Source organism: Oratosquilla oratoria, chromosome 35, assembly GCF_046742065.1.
Source record: "Oratosquilla oratoria isolate Oo_2021 chromosome 35, ASM4674206v1, whole genome shotgun sequence".
Taxonomy (NCBI): Eukaryota; Metazoa; Arthropoda; class Malacostraca; order Stomatopoda; family Squillidae; genus Oratosquilla; species Oratosquilla oratoria.
Window position 1 is genome coordinate 48,059,951 of NC_134811.1, and position 17,500 is coordinate 48,077,450.

General features: G+C 43.2%; 1 protein-coding gene across 1 annotated transcript in view; it reads right to left on the minus strand.

Moving 5' to 3' along the window:
- The window catches only part of LOC143018654 (uncharacterized), a gene marked incomplete in the record, with an annotated part of 838,726 nt that overhangs the window by 712,199 nt on the left and 109,027 nt on the right, over positions 1 to 17,500 (minus strand).

Genomic DNA, 17,500 nt, shown 5'->3' on the forward strand with positions numbered 1-17,500 from the left:
TTTCTCGTCCCAGCCACCTCCCCATTCCCCTCCCTTGCCTCCTCCCCATTTCTCCTCTCACACCCTCCCCTCCTTTCTCTTCTTCCCATCCCTTAAAGCCCACACTCACACCAACCCGAATGCTCCAGGTGTACTCAAACAGGCAGGCACGCATGGGGAAAGCTAAAATCTAAACCTTCTCTCTCTGAAGTCCTTACCTAAAACGAAATCCATGAAGTGATCCACTGTATTGAAGAGAGTAAAAAAGAGATGCTTTTCCTGAATGAATAATAATAAAAAAAATATATATATATAAATAAAGGCATCCCAGGAGAAACGTTTAATACCGACAGAAACGTTTGCTTAAGAAAACGACGGAGACGTGGGCTTGAAGAAGGAGGTGGAGGAGGAGGACGAGGACGAGGACGAGGAGGAGAAGGAGGAGGACGGGAATGAGGATGAGGAGTAGCCTCCTTCTGAAGAGAGAACAAAAGAGAGTAAGACTTAAAACCCTTCTTGCGAAGGGTGCACTGGTTAGCCTTCTGACACTGACTTTCCTCCTCTCCTCCTTACCTCTTCCCTTACCTTCCCCTCTCCTATCCTCTTCTCCCTCCCTCACACGTTCCCCTCTCCTCCCTCTTCACCCTCCCTTCCCCTTTGCTCTCCTCCTCACCCCTCTCTACTCCCATCCATTCCTTCCCAGAGTCGTGACACTAATATCATGAGCACTCTTATGAAAGACTGTGTCATTGGCACCCAAACCCCACCACCTCCGAGTGCCAATGAGTACCACGGAGACGAATAGAAAAATCGCCTGGAGCCTACCACAGTCATGGGAAAAGTGCCACCCAGGACGAAAGGGGTTATGTGAAGGAGGATGTAACTATCTAGAGCCCAACAGCTGACAGGCAACCAAAGCCAAGGATTTGGGAAGGAGCAGTAGCTGCAGCAGCAGCAACACCAGGAACAGAAACTGCATAGAAAAAGGAAAAAAAAAAAACACGAATAAGAGCTACAAAATGTAAAGAGGAAAAAAGAAAAGTGGGAAAAGAAGAAAAAGAAACAAGGAGAAAAGAAAAAAGACAAAACACGAATAAAAACAAAATAGATACGAGGAAAATGAACAAAGAAAATAATAACTATATAAAAAATCGCTACATCCAATACTTCCCGCTACTCAATCGCCGTTCAATTCCTTTAGTGTTCCTCCCTCCCTCCCTCTCTCTACCCTCTCGCCCCGTCCCTGGAACCCGTCCCAGTGACAGAAGTACTAAAAATAAACGTGATCAACAAAAACCAACCCCTTCAGTGCCGGGCAGGACTCTTCTTTTCACATATCCCCGTGGCACCCCACTCGTTGGCAAGGATGTCAGACCCATCTCGACTGACCCCTTCCGTGTTGGGTGGCATTTTTCCTTTCACTTTGGCTACCGCCAAGGGATTGTATTCACCCTCATGGCACCTGCCTTCAAACATTGTATAATGACTAAGGACGGGCAATTTTCTTCGGCCGAGGGGTCGCGAAGCCCTAATGAAGGAGTTAAACCCCCTTAATATGAGCACAGTTGTTGTTGCTGTTGTTACTGCTATTGTTATTATAGCTGTTGCTATTCTTGTGTTTTCCTCACTAGAGTTCTGATATTAGGAGGATGAGCAAAGACGAGCAGTCCGAAGTTATCAAATCTATTAAAAAAAAAATTGACGTTTCGACTACAGTCATTCTCAAACACAGTCGCACGGACACAAAACTATTACATTATGACAGAATGGATGGATTATGGATTGGACTGTGGCCTCACCTAGGAAAGACCACCCGCTCGCGCGGGATCGGTGTGTGTGGGAGGGGAAGAGATGTCTGTAAGAAAATGAAAATATAGAAGTGTATAAAAGTCGGCTATTGCCAGTAAGCGCATTTTAGGAGCGATTCTAAGGGGCAATGATCATGGTGCAGGAAGAATGGACAGGAAACTTGGACGGCAACGCCTGCATCTTGAGCAACATAAAGTGGAGAAAATGGTAGGCGTAGTGGTAGAGAAAGGTAGAAAAACGAAAAACGAAAAAAAAAAAAATGTGGGAGGTAAACTGAAATGAGATGTAGTATGAGAGAAAGATAGAAAGGAAGCGAATTTCAATCGAAGAACACACACACACACATATTATACATACATATATATATATATATATATATATATATATATATATATATATATATATACATACACACATATGCACGCTCGTCCCCACGATAGACTGGACGCATGCGCACTGTGAAATAAAATCGTGCAACAAACAAAAGAGCAACACAATACATTTTTTGCCGGCGCACCCATGGCCAGACACTCGTCCTCCGTAGAAGCTTTGCTCGATTTACCGCGAAATTCGACCCAAGACATCTTCACTTGACGTAACGCCATCTACCCAAATCCCAAATCGCCCTAGGACAGACGAATGAATAATTATATATATATATATATATATATATATATATATATATATATATATATATATATATATATATATATAGTATATACATATATATATATATGTAATCATATATATATATACATATATATATACATGCATATATATATACATATATATATACATATATATATATACATATATATATATATACATATATATATATATATATATATATATATATATATACGTAATACAATAATAAATGTAAAACACAGGCCTTGGTCTTCTCCCCCGCCCCCTTCTTCTGCCAAGGGAGGGAGGCGAAATCACAGGATATTATCATACAAAGAGAAGCAAAAAGAAGAGAATCTCACATGATCACGGCTGCTTCCTGACTAATGAATAAATACGGGGGCAGACTTCATGGCGCTGGAGTGTGTGTGTGTGTGTGTGTGTGTGTGTGTGTGTGTGTGTGTGTGTGTGTGTGTGTGTGTGTGTGCGTGTATGTGTGTAATTCACCATGGTCTTGGATCACGTGTTGGACTCGTGATCGACAGCTATTTCCCTTCCGGAAGAGAGCTCAGAGCTCATATATGACCAATCTATGGGTAATACTATGATCTTACAAACCCACACACCCAACCCATCAAAGAGTTGGAGTAACGATTCGCAGCACAGCGATACTGAATTTATTTCAACCCTGAGCACGATTCGAATCCGGACCGCTGTAGTGGCAGCCGCGAACGCTACCATCGCGCCATCGAGTCGTGTATGTGTGTGTGTGTGTGTGTGTGTGTGTGTGTGTGTGTGTGTGTGTGTGTGTGTGTGTGTGTGTACGCGCGCGCGCGTCCCGATGCGCGCAAGCCAACGGAAATGACTCATTGAAGCACATGCGCTGTTGCCACGTTTCTCATATAAGACAGACACTGCGTGCGGGTTCCCTTGTCAAAGCATGCTAACATAAGCAATGTGCTCTCCAAGCGCTTTTCTTCGTATTTGGGTCGTCATCAAGGCTGAGCTGAATCGAGCTCGAGACGTTGTGTAACTTGGTTACATCAGTTTGAGTCACGTGAGATCACCACCGGGTTAAGGTCCGGGCGGGTGCGAGTCCTGTATATACCGTAAAACAAAAAAACAAAAAATCCCGTGTGCCTTCCTCTCAACGATCCAAAATATATCTGTATGTGATATTAATGAAGATGTTCTAAACGCAAAATAGTTTTGTTAAAAAAAAAAAAGTGTTCATTAAGAAACCGCTCACGGCTGCATATCATGAGTTAGTGTTTGAGTGTATGCGTGTGTTTGTGTATGTGCATGCATGCGTGCGTGTGTGTGTATGTATGCAAGTATATCGAGGACGAGGTAGAGACAAATGTGAACGCGTGTAAAAGTGTGTGCTAATGTTTGTATGTGTGAGCGGACTACTCTCACCACTAGGAAGCGAACCCACGAGAAATGCGGTTGCCAGCTTTAGTGTCGGTATTTGTGCGATGCCTGTGCGAAAAGGCGCTAACTCCCATGATGTTTTGTTTTCGAGGGGGAAAAATGTGCAATCTGATCAGGGCTAGGATATTCTGAAAGCCATGAAAAAACGTAAACGATTGTGTATGTATGTGTGTGTGTGTGTGTGTGTGTGTGTGTGTGTGTATGTGTGTGTGTGTGTGTGTGTGTTTATTTAATTGTAGCATACAGGAAAGGAGCAACGCTCGTTGGGTCTCGTCTCCTATTTTCTAATTTTCTAACATACCTAGACTCAAATTCATGTACAGTTTCAACTTAATCTATATCTTTGATTTCCAATAATCATATTTAGATTTGAACTCGTGTATTGTTTGAGCTTGGGTTACATCACCTTCTAAAATATTCCACATATTTATACATCTAAATGGAAAACTGCATTTCTTCACCTCGACTTTCGACATGTGGTCTTTTTTAATTTACTTCCATGACCTCTTAAAGTCCTCCCATCTTTAATCAGGAAATATCTTCTGTCAATGCAATCTATCCCCTTTAGTGACCTGAATAGCCTACTGTAATCATATCACCTCTCTCTCTTCCATCTTTCAAAGTTGGCGGACCCAGTGCTTTTAGACTTTCCTTATATGGTTTATCTGTCAGGCTGGAAACTTGTTTGGTTGCTGCCCTTTGTATCCTCTCAATCTTGTTTATATATTTCAATCTGTGTGGGGACAATGCTACTGACGTATATTGGACGTTTCAGGGTTTTGATGATTTTTTTCCGTCATCTCTTCATCCATGTAGTGGAACGCCACTTTAATCTTCTGCAGCAGTTCTTATGTCTCTACCACAATCCTGCTGATATGTCTGTCAAGTGACAGGTTGTCTTTTCTCAACACTCCAAAGTTTCTCCTCTTTTGGTTTTGTAAATGTGTTCACTTTCCAAGGAATAGTTTAAGGATGGCCTTTTGCTGCTACTGCCCATTTCCAGTACTTTACATTTTTTGGTATAGACCTTCATTATCCATTCCTGGTCCCATGCAAAAATAGTATCTAGATTTTTTTTATAATAGTCAACCACCCTCCTCTTTTTCACTCTTCTCGTGATTTTTCCGTCATCTGCAAACATGTTGGCATAGGTTGCTGTTCCTTCCTTCATGTCATTGACATCGGCAAGAAACATCATTGGTGCAAGCACTGAGCCTTGTGCAACTTCACTTATCACTGCTCTCCATCTTGACATCTTATCCTTTACTACTGTCCTCATGCATCTTTATTTCACAAAGTCTTTCCTCCTTTCTAGTAGTGTGTCACTCAGTCCTCCAACGTGCTCTAATTTCCATACAAGTTGACTGTGAGATACTTTACCAAGGGACTTCTCTAGGTCGATGCACATACAGTCCACCCACCCCTCTCTCTCCCTCTTGCAGCGCAACAATCACTCTCAAGTAAAAGCTTAAAAGGTTCGACACAACCTTCCAGATCTGGAACCAGGCTGACTGTCTGTCAGAATGTTCATCTCTTCAAGATATTTGGTCTATCGATCTTTCACAATCCTTTCACCAAATTTCACTATTGTGCTGGTTATACTGGCCTATAATATAGTGGGGTCTCCTTGTTTCCACCTTTGGGAATTGGCACCACGTTTGTCCTTTTCCAATCAAGCGGCACAATGCCTTCTTTCAGTGTGTGTGTGTGTGTGTGTGTGTGTGTGTGTTTGTGTGTGTATGCACGTGTGTCAGTGTGCATATGTTCTACCTTAAGCATGTGCGTGCGCGTACGCAAATCTCAAATATTTGCAAAACCTTATCCCGTTGGCACCTAGCGCCTCCCCACGTAACCTCTTTACTAAAATGACAAATTCTACAGACTTCATTCTGGCTTATGCTAAACGACTTCACACAGACTGGAGAATGGCTACCATAACAAAAGGGTTAAGGTTGCATCAGACCTCACCTCTTTCTTCCAAGGCCAGAAAGCCTTCAAGGATCCCATAGATCCGCGCCTTACCTGCGGAAAAGAAAAGGAAATTAACATGCGTGGAATTAACACTCTCTGGAGTAACATTAACATGTTAACATATAACATTCAACACTTTTAAGTCATGAAATCCTAAAACTCCTTGGGGCAGCATTAACAGGTTAACATATTTAACGCTTCCAAATCAGTGAATCATAGAAAACATTAACATACGTCAAATCAACACTCCCCGGGGGTAAGATTAACATTCATGTTAACATGATATATCGAACCTTTCAAATCATGAAATCATAGAAAACATTACCAATACGTTGAATTAACACTCCCAGGGATAAAATCAATATGTCAAAATAATATATCTAACATTTCTATACCATGAAAACATAGAATACATTAACCATACGTCGAATTAGCACTTTAAATAAAACTGCAATCTTCAATGGTTTCTGACGACCCTGACGATGTGGCGCATTACCTGCAGCTACTGTGGATTCGTTTCATAAACACAGATCACTACAACATGTATATTTTTCCCTAAAGTTTTCCAAAAAGAGCCCAAAATGGCGAACCCACCAGTCATTAAAACCATTACAACTTATTTCGTTAAACATTTAATGACCTCATTTGACCTTTGCTGACCCTAGAAGGAAGACCTGGAAGCGCTGGTCTCTTGTGGTGTCATAGGAAGCGTGCAGCTTTCACAATCGCTTAGTTCTGGGCTCGAATCCCACATGCCTCTCCGATTCCCAGCAGTGACTGTGTTCCCTGACCCAAAAATTCCCAGAGTGCATAAGAGGACTAAAGTGACGGATTCGGCCGCAGCTACTCAGCGCCTCCTGGCGTAGGCTCCTCACCACCTTAGTCTCTCCCATTCAATGGATTCCACAAGAGTTGCAGGTCATGTGTCTATTGAGTCACGGAGCTTCTTTCTGCCACGGAGGAGATGACAAGGAACAGTTTACAGTTGAGTGGCGTCAACCACCGAGCACACGCCCCATCTCCAACCATTCTGATCTGGCTAATACCACACTATTCTATTCAGTCTAGAAAAAATGGGCCATAAGGAGTTACTAAATATACAATAAACATTAATTGTGGCTTATATGACCTGACTCAATTTTTTTCAATATAACTACCACATCATACAGAAAGAGAGTGAGAGTATGGAGGGAATATGCTAATATAGATACAAGTCTGCCCAAACTCTCCATTTCTTTCTGTGCACTGCAAATTCCGGTGTGAAAACCGTTCTCGTGAAAGGTGCACCTGGCACTCAGTGCCCATCACTTGCAGGAACTATGGGTTTCCTGTGTCGGTGCCTTGTACAGCTGTGTCCTAAAGACAAACAAGGAAAAAGTTTTTCTCCCGAACACGGCTAAACGAACCAATGTTTTGCCAAGGTGCAATTCCACCATCCCAGCAAGTCGGTCATAAATCTCACATGATGCCAATAGCGCCATACCTGTGCTTGATTGACTGCTAAACTCAAAGGGTTACCGCAACGGCCAATCAGTTGCAGGTGTGACGGAAATATTGTCATCACGTGAGGTTTATTATTGGTTGGAATGGATTTTATGAAGTATATGATCAGATGGCCCTAGTCACCTACAAATGATTGGGCACTGTTTCCCAATCTCCTGAGGGTCAATTCAACACTGAATAAAATCGTCTTGCATCCAGCAATTACCCCTGGTTTTAAGCCTGTGACCCCTTTTGGGGGAACCCCCCCCCCTTATCCATGGGGAGCTTCAATGCACCCCCTTCCCCCCGGAGGGCAGTGGGACTCCCAAAATACAAATATGCAGATTTCCTTTAGGAGCGACCATAAGGCTAAGCCATTTCTATGAATGTGTAAGTAACCATCCGCGCACACGCGCGCACACACACACACACACACACACACACACACACACACACACACACACACACACAACACGCACAAATAAGAACATAAGAATGAAGGAGACTGCAAGAAACCATAAGGCCTACACTAGGCAGTTCCATGTCCATTACCACCTGTCATCCCCATCCATAAAGTTGTTTAACCTTTTCTTTTAAAACAACCGATAGTTTCAGCACTCAGCACAAACATGGGTAGAAAATTACTCGAGCACAAATGAATACCAATTGTTCCTTACGCTTTTTTTTCGACCACCACTATTTTGTTCATCCACTTGTGCCTAGGAGACGTTCTCGTGAAGGGTGCACTCGTCAAAGGACATCTTCGATTTCTTCTTTATATGGCTTTCTTTTGTGAGTTTCCTCTCGCACATTACGTCTATCCCTGGTGCCTTACGTAAGGTGAGAAAGCGCGAGGAAGAACCTCGGAGGACGGCACCAATCCCTCGCACGAGTGAAAACTCTCAGGTCACTGGACTCGAACCCACAAACCTTGAGACACGAGCTGACCACTTTAACCACCAAATAGCCGCGACTCCCAGAGAGAGAGAGAGAGAGAGAGAGAGAGAGAGAGAGAGAGAGAGAGAGAGAGAGAGAGAGAGAGAGAGAGAGAGAGAGAGAGAGAGAGAGAGAGAGAGAGAGAGAGAGAGAGAGAGAGAGAGAGAGAGAGAGAGAGAGAGAGAGAGAGAGAGAGAGGATCTCACCTCTAAGTGCGTTAAAACGTGCCTTGGAGGAACCATCTATCAATGTGAAAACACATGAAAAAACGTTCAAAAGCGCTAAAAAAAACCATTGCTTTCAAATTTACCGAGGGCGATGAGTCATCTTTACTCGATGCGTCGTCTGAGAACTTCGTCATCTGAGTGCAATCGTGCGGCGGAGACAGAGTTAAGTTCCGTACTAAAGGGGTTTAAAAATATTTTGGGGTTAACTCCCTTCAGTTTAGTGACGCCCTTAACTGGTTTCAATTAAACGACATTTTTTCTGCTGAGGATGGTCAACGCATATTTAAGGAGTCCAGGGAACTCATACCAGCTGCACCACCTGTCACAGCGTTGTGGAGGGTCCGACAAATTTAGCCCAAAAATTCCCAGCTGTTTTGCAGGGGATATCTGATCCCCAATAGCATCATTGTTCCCTACAACACCCCGTTTAACCCATCTGCCTACTATTTGGTGCCATGAACAAATAGCAGGGTCTTCGATAGGCAACACACACACACACACAGGTATGATAATTGGAGAGTAAGATATAGGACCCTGCTAACGTTGTTCCTTTTCTGTATACTACAATTAGGCAAATAAACACGCGCACACACACACACACACACACACACACACACACACACACACACACACACACACACACACACACACACACACACAGGTAACAACAAGGTGCTGACGAAAGATTTCCCACGAAGACTTCGAAAGCTCTGAGTCCAACGACAACGACCACCACCGCCGCCTCAGTGGTGGTGGTGGTGGTGGGTTCGTGTGAGGCAGGAAGGAGTAAAGGAGGAAGGGTGGCTGGGAGGAAGGTAGGGCGTCATTTCTTCGGGTTTTTGTCGACATACTCTTTCCGGTGGTGGTGGTGTGTGTGTGTGTGTGTGTGAATGTGTGTGTGTATGTATTTACCTAGTTGTATTTTGCGGGAAGGGGAGCTATGCTCGTGGTGTCCCGTCTTCATATCTCATTTTATCTAAACTATTTTTAAATTCATGTATTGTTTTTGCACACACCACTTTCTCATCTAACTTGTTCCAACTGTCTATTACTCTGTGAGGAAAGCTGTGTGTGTGTGTGTGTGTGTGTGTGTGTGTGTGTGTGTGTGTGTGTGTGTGTGTGTGTGTGTGTGTGTGTGTGTATGTGTGTGTGCTTGTATGTTGTGGACTTCCGTTGTAGTAACATTCGTCATTGGTGACTTCGTCATACAATGAAAACTGAATAAACGAATAAAATAATGAATAAATTAAAAAATCTTGTCGTTGCTGTTCTTTTCGACTTTGCCTTTCTTGAAGACCAACCTTCGAACTTGAATTCAATCTTCGAACACCGTTCCTCATTTCGACTTCTCTCGAGCGCAGTCACTGATGACCGTCACTTGTCCGTAACGGGTGGTACTTTCCCTTCAGCCCATGCAGCCGCCAGGCGATTTTATTCATATCAGTGGCGCACACCCCTCCCCCGATTTCGGTGTTGGTGGAATTACAACACATATCGACCACTTTCGTTCCCAGTGATACTTTATTTCTAATCATGGTTGCCGTCAATCGATTTTATTCGTCTCCGTGACGCCACTGCCTTCCCACCCCTCACCCCACGATCCTCGGTTGCGTCGGGGTGCGGAGAAACAAGGTCGTGAGGTCAAAGAGGCGAGACGTCGCGTCGTCCCCGCTCGCTCCCACTTCGCCTGGACTCGCTTCGCCTCGCTCCGAAACAACTTTGGCCTTCTTCGTGGTTCGAGTTTTTGTCTATGACTGTCTTCTCCTCGTCCTCCTCCTCCTAGTTTTCCTCCTCCCCCTTCTCCTATTCGTAGAAAATAGAAATCAGGTATCCACTTAAAAAGTCTGTTTAGTAAATGCACGTAGCTTGCGAAACAAACTCCAAGATCTTGCTACACTGAATTTTGGATAAACACTGAAAATAGATATTTCTTAGCGAAATATAGTGTAAAAGACCACGCCCACAAACACAGGAAATTACTAAACCGCATATAAGGAACATTGACATACGTGCAAATTTGCACAGGGTCCAAGGAATTCATTCTTGGTCTTGCTTATCGACCACCAGCCCATAAACAAAATGATGACAGTGAGCTACGAGTATATCAGCAGATTTTAGATATTTGCAGCAATAATGAAGCTATTATTATTGGGGATTTCAAGTTGCCAATGACTGTATGGGATGGAACATTAAATTCGCACACCGGTCATGGGCTCTACTCAAATATCTTGGAAAGTTGAAAGTTCTTTGTATCAACACATACACGAGCCAACATGTGGGCAGAATATTCTCAATATTGTTCTTTCTACTAACGATAACCAAGTAACGGATGTAAATGTTGGACCAAAATTCAGCACCAGTGCCCTCACATTCCACATCGATTGTAACATCGAGCTGCAAAGCAAAATCTTCGAAAAGGTACCAAAGTTCCAGAAAGCAGACTTAGAAAAATTAAGAGGCACACTTGGAAACACCGGCTGGTCAGAAATTTACAAAATCCAGGATGTTGAACAAACTTGGGATATATTTTCTAATATACTCAAGAAAGCAGTTGGAGAATGTGTTCCAATGCGTGATAGACGTCCATCAAGCAATGTCATAAACGGTGGAATGTGGCTATCAAAAATATTTTGTTAGCCAAGAAACAGGCGTATATGAGATAAAAAATCAACACATAGCCAAGCAGATAGATTAGAGTACGCAAGATGTCGTTCAGAATCCAAAAGGCTCATCAAAATTAGTAGGAAATCACATGAACAGCATATTGCCTCTAGGTGTAAAGAAAATCCTAAGTAATTTTTGACATATTGGGGGAAAAACGTAATCAAGAGTACCATTGGTCCACTCCAATTAGCCGAGAAAGGGGGAGTAGTAGCAGACGAGAGTGCAATGGCAGACATCCTAAATGGTTATTTTGGGTCTGTGTTCACTATTGAGAACAGCAGAATCGATCAGCCAGTACTACTAAGACAGTATCCACACGCCTACTTGGCGTGAATATTGCAGAACATGATGTGATGCGCGTTATAGATGAAATAAAAGCATGCAAATCACCTGGACCAGACAAAATTTACCCAAGAATACTCAAGGAAGTTAAAGAAGCCATCTGCAAGACCCTCAGTGCGATTTTTAAATTATCTTTATAATGTGGAAGAATTGTACAAGAGTGGAAACTAGCAATGTTGTGCAAAATGGGTGACAAATCCAATCCTGGTAATTATCGCCCTATTAGCCGCCTTACATCAGTTGTTTGTAAATTAATGGAGTCTATCCTGAAAGACAAAATTGTGAAATTCTTGGAGAAAAACAATGTTATTAAAGATTCACAACATGGTTTCCGTAATAAGCTCTCGTATCTGACAAACCTTCTCGACTTCTTGCATGATATTTATGAAATGTACAAAGAAGGGAGAGCAGACGACGTTATATATCTCGACTTCCAAAAAGCTTTCGATAAAGTCTTCCATAGGAGGTTATTAGGTACCTATACCATGGTACAGTAGGTCATATTCACCAGTAGATTTCTGAGTGGCTGTCTGGTCGTAAGCAACGTGTTGTTCTGAATGAAAAATACTCAGGCTGGCATTGTATTACAAGTGGGGTGCCTCAGGGTTCTGTGCTAGGTCCTGTACTCTGATATACATTCATGGCCTAGATGAAAATATAAAGTATAAATTATCAAAATTCGCGGATGATACCAAAATCGCAAACGGGGTGATATGCATAACACAACAAAAGTTACAAAATTATTTCAAAACTTTGTGTAAATGGGCCGAAAAATCCCAGATATTTTTCAACATAGTACTTCATACTGGTAATAGTAATGTCCAGGCCAACTACACGATAAATGGTATACAATTAGTAAGTGTAGAACACGAGAAAGACCTTGGTGTTGTGATCTCAAACTATGTTCGGAGGTCATTAAAACTGCAAATTAATTTAATTTATAGGTAGAGCTTTCGAGTTTAGAGCTGAAGAAAATACTCTTAATCTTTACAATGCCCTAGTCTCCATATTACAAGAAGGATATACCGAAGTTAGAAAGAGTGCAACATAGAGTAGTAAAGGTCATCCCTAAGTTGCAGAACAAGCCGTATTAAGAGCGCCTAAGAGAACTAAATTTGTTTAGTCTCTTGAAACGGAGAATGAGGGGTGATCTAATTGAGGTCTTAAAAATTGTCAGAGAAATTGAAAACATGGATGTGGAAAAATATTTCGAAATTGACACCTTCAGCGCAAATAGGAAGAATGGATGCAGGATTGTAGGAAAGCGGTTTCAAACAGACATGGCGAAATACTCTTCCTTCAATTGGTTTGTCAAATGTCAACATATGTAATGGTTTACCATCCAACGTCATCGGTTGTTCCACTGTAGGGGCATTAAAAAAAAGTCTCGATATTTACTTAGCTATAAAATCCCGACTACAATTATTTACTTCAAGATAGGTTTGAAAAATTATTAATGATAGGCTAAATACCAGAACAGCCTTGTAAGGATCAATAAGACTGTTGCTGTTCGTTTGTCTATGCAACTCCTCGTTCTCATCAACTTCCTCCTTGTCCTCCTATTCCTCCTTCTGATCTTCCTCTTCATCCTCTTCCTATTTCCCCTCCTAATTTGCCTCCTCGTCCTCCTCCTGCTTCTCCTGCATTTTCTTTTTTCTTCCTCTTCCTCCTCCTCCACCTTGCAGATAATGGAAAGGTCAAATTAGACTAAGGAATCCGAGAGGAGCTCCAAAGGGGAACCAGAATTGAACGTGGTCACCACAAGAGCAGCCTCGTTACAAGAAGACATCTCGAAGCACCCAAATCCCTCAAGCAAGATATCTCCATTACCATCAGGAGATGAGTATATTTCCAAGATCAACAACCTCAGTGACTCCAGCAAATTCCAGGTAATTACTAGAAACCCGGCTAAGAACGTGCCACTAAATTAATTACTTCAGTGAACGCCAAAGTTAGAGGGACTAAACTGAAGAGATCCAGCGCCCAGTTACCACAGCATCCCTCGACATCGAGTCTCTACACTAACATCGATACTGACCGGGAAATCCAGTTCATCCTAAAGGCAGCCCACCAAAAATTGACATCCCGAAAGTTTCCTTCCAGGCCGCCCTAGAACTCTGCACGAAGGAGACCCCTTTTGTGTCACCCGACGGCAGAATGTTCCGGCAAATAGACGGCATCGCCATGGGTTCGCCCCTAAGAGTTCTTTTTACCAATTCTTTATGGGTCGCATAGAGAGAGACGTCTTCTCCATCCATTAGAAGACACGAATCTACGTCAGGTATATTGATGACATCTTCGTATTGGCTTAAGACGATGACGAATTACGGCACCTCCCCGTCGGTTGTATTGCTAGCGATAATGCTGGTGCACGCAGACGGGGCAACTCAGCAGTGGCACGCGTCTTCTGGGTGCCCCAAGGGCCTGGTGCCAAAAGATCGGGCTATTCATAGTCATGTGCCGTCCTAAACCAGCGTCAGTGCCATGCCGAGTACTACCTCCTCCTCCTCCTCCTCCTAGTCCCTCCTTCCCATAGCTGACATCGGTGCCACAAATATTGTCATCACAGAAACTCTACACTGAAATGACACCCCACTGACCGCTACTACCTGTGCCACCCCCACCCGCATCCACACATCCGCACGTACATACAATTCGGATAGTGTGACCATGTAGATGATGATGATGATGATGATGATGATGATGATGATGATAAATAATAATAATAATAATAATAATAATAATAATAAATTGTAATACGCAAGCGCGCGCACACACACGCACACAGTTGAAACCTGTCTTGTCGATTTTTTGTGATCTGGAAAAAGGAGATGACTACCAAGTAAACATTAACAACCGACCATGCTTGTTATCTAAGATGTCACAAAAACAATGAAACCACACCTTTCGACTACAAATGTGCCCAGCAGCACACCAAAATATTATAAATTACTCAAACCTAGGCCAATCCGTCATCTAACACGTTTACTAGTTTCAAATGATGAAAAATAAACAAACATTTGACAATAATGTCAACGCTAACTACTTCCTATACACGTTGCCTGATACACGATACCACTGAAGTAATCGTGTTCGTCGAATTCCCACGGGTGGGTTGGCTCATCATTACGAATGCACGTAACTTGAGTGCGAAAGAACAAGACGTGTGATTGGGATACTAGTTTCTATGGGTTCGAAAGCGTCAAATCACACTGAAGTCATCGGAACAGGATTTGTTCGCCGCTCAACATGGACCCGGGCTCGACCCCGAGGGCCACTGGCTGTCCGAGGGCGTGGGGCAAAGGTGACGGCTTCGGTCGTAGCTATGCGCCTCGTGGCGTGGGGTCCTTACCTTGGGTCCATCCATGTGCGTAAATTAATGCACCCTCATCTGGATTAAGATTCATCATTCTTTTACGATGGCAAAATGCGTAAAGTCCAATATCGACTACAATAATAATGAAATGTTAAAACAGTATTGAGTCACCTCTTCAATACGGATTTTTTTTCTTTTTATCGACCCCGGACGGAAATGGTAAGGGAGGAAAGATAAAAGGACAACGGGATTCAACGATGTCTTTAACATCGACGGACATCCGGAGCGATAAATGTACATATATACATACATACAAACATGTATATATATATACATGCATACATACTTACATTACAGACATGTACACACTCAACGATGTCCTTAACACCGACGGATATCTGTAGTGATTAGTGTACATGATGGATACATACTTACATGAATACATGCATGCATTCATACATACACACATCCATACATACATTACAGACATGCATATATGCACTCACCGATGTCCTTCACACCAACGGATATCCGGAGCGGTAAGTGTACATACATACATACATACATACATGTATTTACACACACAAAAAACTTATGAACATAAAGCACATACACCCTACGCGCGTGCGCGCGCACACACACGCACACGCACACACACACACACACACACACACACACACACACACACGGTTATAAAAACACAAAAAACTAAGATACGGGAAAACGACGGTGGCGGGGCCAAGAATAGCCCCCGTACTGTCCAGCCCCCCTCACCCTCACCCCCAGCCCCACAGGGTGGCTGGCTTACTGCCTCGCATTCCGCCGCCGCCGCCTCCCCACAAATCACAAATGAGTTGCTTTCTCATTTTTACTTTGGAAACGAGACCCTTTTTCCCTCTGTGTGTGTGTATGTGTGTGTGTGTGTGTGTGTGTGTGTGTGTGTGTGTGTGTGTGTGTGTGTGTGTGTGTGTGTGTGTGCACGCTCGCGCGTTACACTCCCATACGCGCTTGATCGTGCGTGTCACTACACCTCTCTGGCGTCTGAAGTCTGAACTCTTGATGCACACAAAGGAAGCACAGAACAAAGAGGAGGACGATGATCCACAAAGAAACGGATATCTGATCCTGTATTCACAGACACACACACACACACACACACGCGCGCGCGCGCGGTCTCTTGCTTTATGTTTATTGCATTTATCGCTAAGCGATTTCATTCAACACGGAACAGACGATTTTATTTTGGTATGAAGGAAGCAACAAGAGCAACAACACCAGCAGCAGGCGATAACGGCAGTAACAGTATGACAGGCAATAACTGTAGGAGTCAATAACAGCAGCAGACAATATAAGCAGGAGGTAATAACAGCAGGCAATAGCAGCAACGGAAGCTGTCCACAATAGAGAACTCTTCTTATTGTCGGGAATACTTCCCCCATCCCGCCCTCTCTCTATAACCCCCCCCCCCGACCCTCTGAGACTTATAAAGCCACACCGAGTAAATGTAGCTCTTGTAGGCTTCGACTACCAAAACTTAGATTGTGGTAGTAGGGGGGGGGGGATAGTGGATGTAGGTGGCGGTGGCTTTGGTGGTGGATGTGGATGAGATGCTGATGCATATGGATGTGGTGGTGATGGATGTGGTGGTGGTGGTGGATGAGGTGGTGATAGTGGTGGTAGAGATGGAAATCGAAGTGTCGGCGGTCTTTAGAAATGATCGTAGAGGTCTGAGATAGTGTTGTTAGCTATGGGGTGAGTATACAGCCTCTCTGAACATCTTCCGACCTTTAAGACGACTCTTTACTCATTTTATTATGGCTGCCGCCGCAGTACTCCCTCCCTCCCTCCCTCCCTGTGACATCCGACCCCCGCTCTGGAGGAAATTTTTACGGGACAACTCGGTATGGGCAGAGGGAGCACATCGAGGCCAGCGTTTTATTTACTTATTTATCTTTTCACTTAGTTTGGTTTCATTATTATGACTTTTATTTATTCTAATTAATCAATCTACTTATTTATTTATTGCAAAGTCGCAGTGTCATATATGGCCGTTTAAAGACAATTCTCCCCTCTCCGCCCAACCTCACCCCATCACGACCGCCACATCACTTCCCCCCCCCCCACACACACACAGATCAACAACGCGGCGCCAGTTGTAAAACCACTTGTGGTGCTACAAATGTCATAAAAATAAAACGAGACAGAAATAAACTGGGAAACAGAGGGAGATGATGGAAAACAAAGTGAGAGAGGTAAACAGAGAAGGAAAATATAGAGAGTGGCGTAGAGAGAGAGAGAGAGAGAGAGAGAGAGAGAGAGAGAAAGAGAGAGATAGAGAGAGTTTCTTCAAGGGAGGCAACAATTTGACATTATAAAGTGAAATTCCCAGCGGTACAATTACTTTCTTCAGAGCTTCTCTTCTGTCTAACGCCAAATAATTTCATTCGGTTGAAGGGATGTTCTTGTCAGAGTGGTATTCCATAATGCCTCGGCCATTTAGAGGAAGGGTCAATGGGTCGTCACCTGGTATAGGAAATTATGCAGCTCTTTGCGTTCTACATAGCCGTTTTTCCTTCTAGGGAATACAACAGCAGGGCTAGCTATCTCTCCACTGCTCAAATTTCCAATTACGTAAAGCTATTAGTACATATCTATTTACTTGCTTATTCATTCATTTATCTACTTACCTGTTTATTTTATTCCATCTATTTTT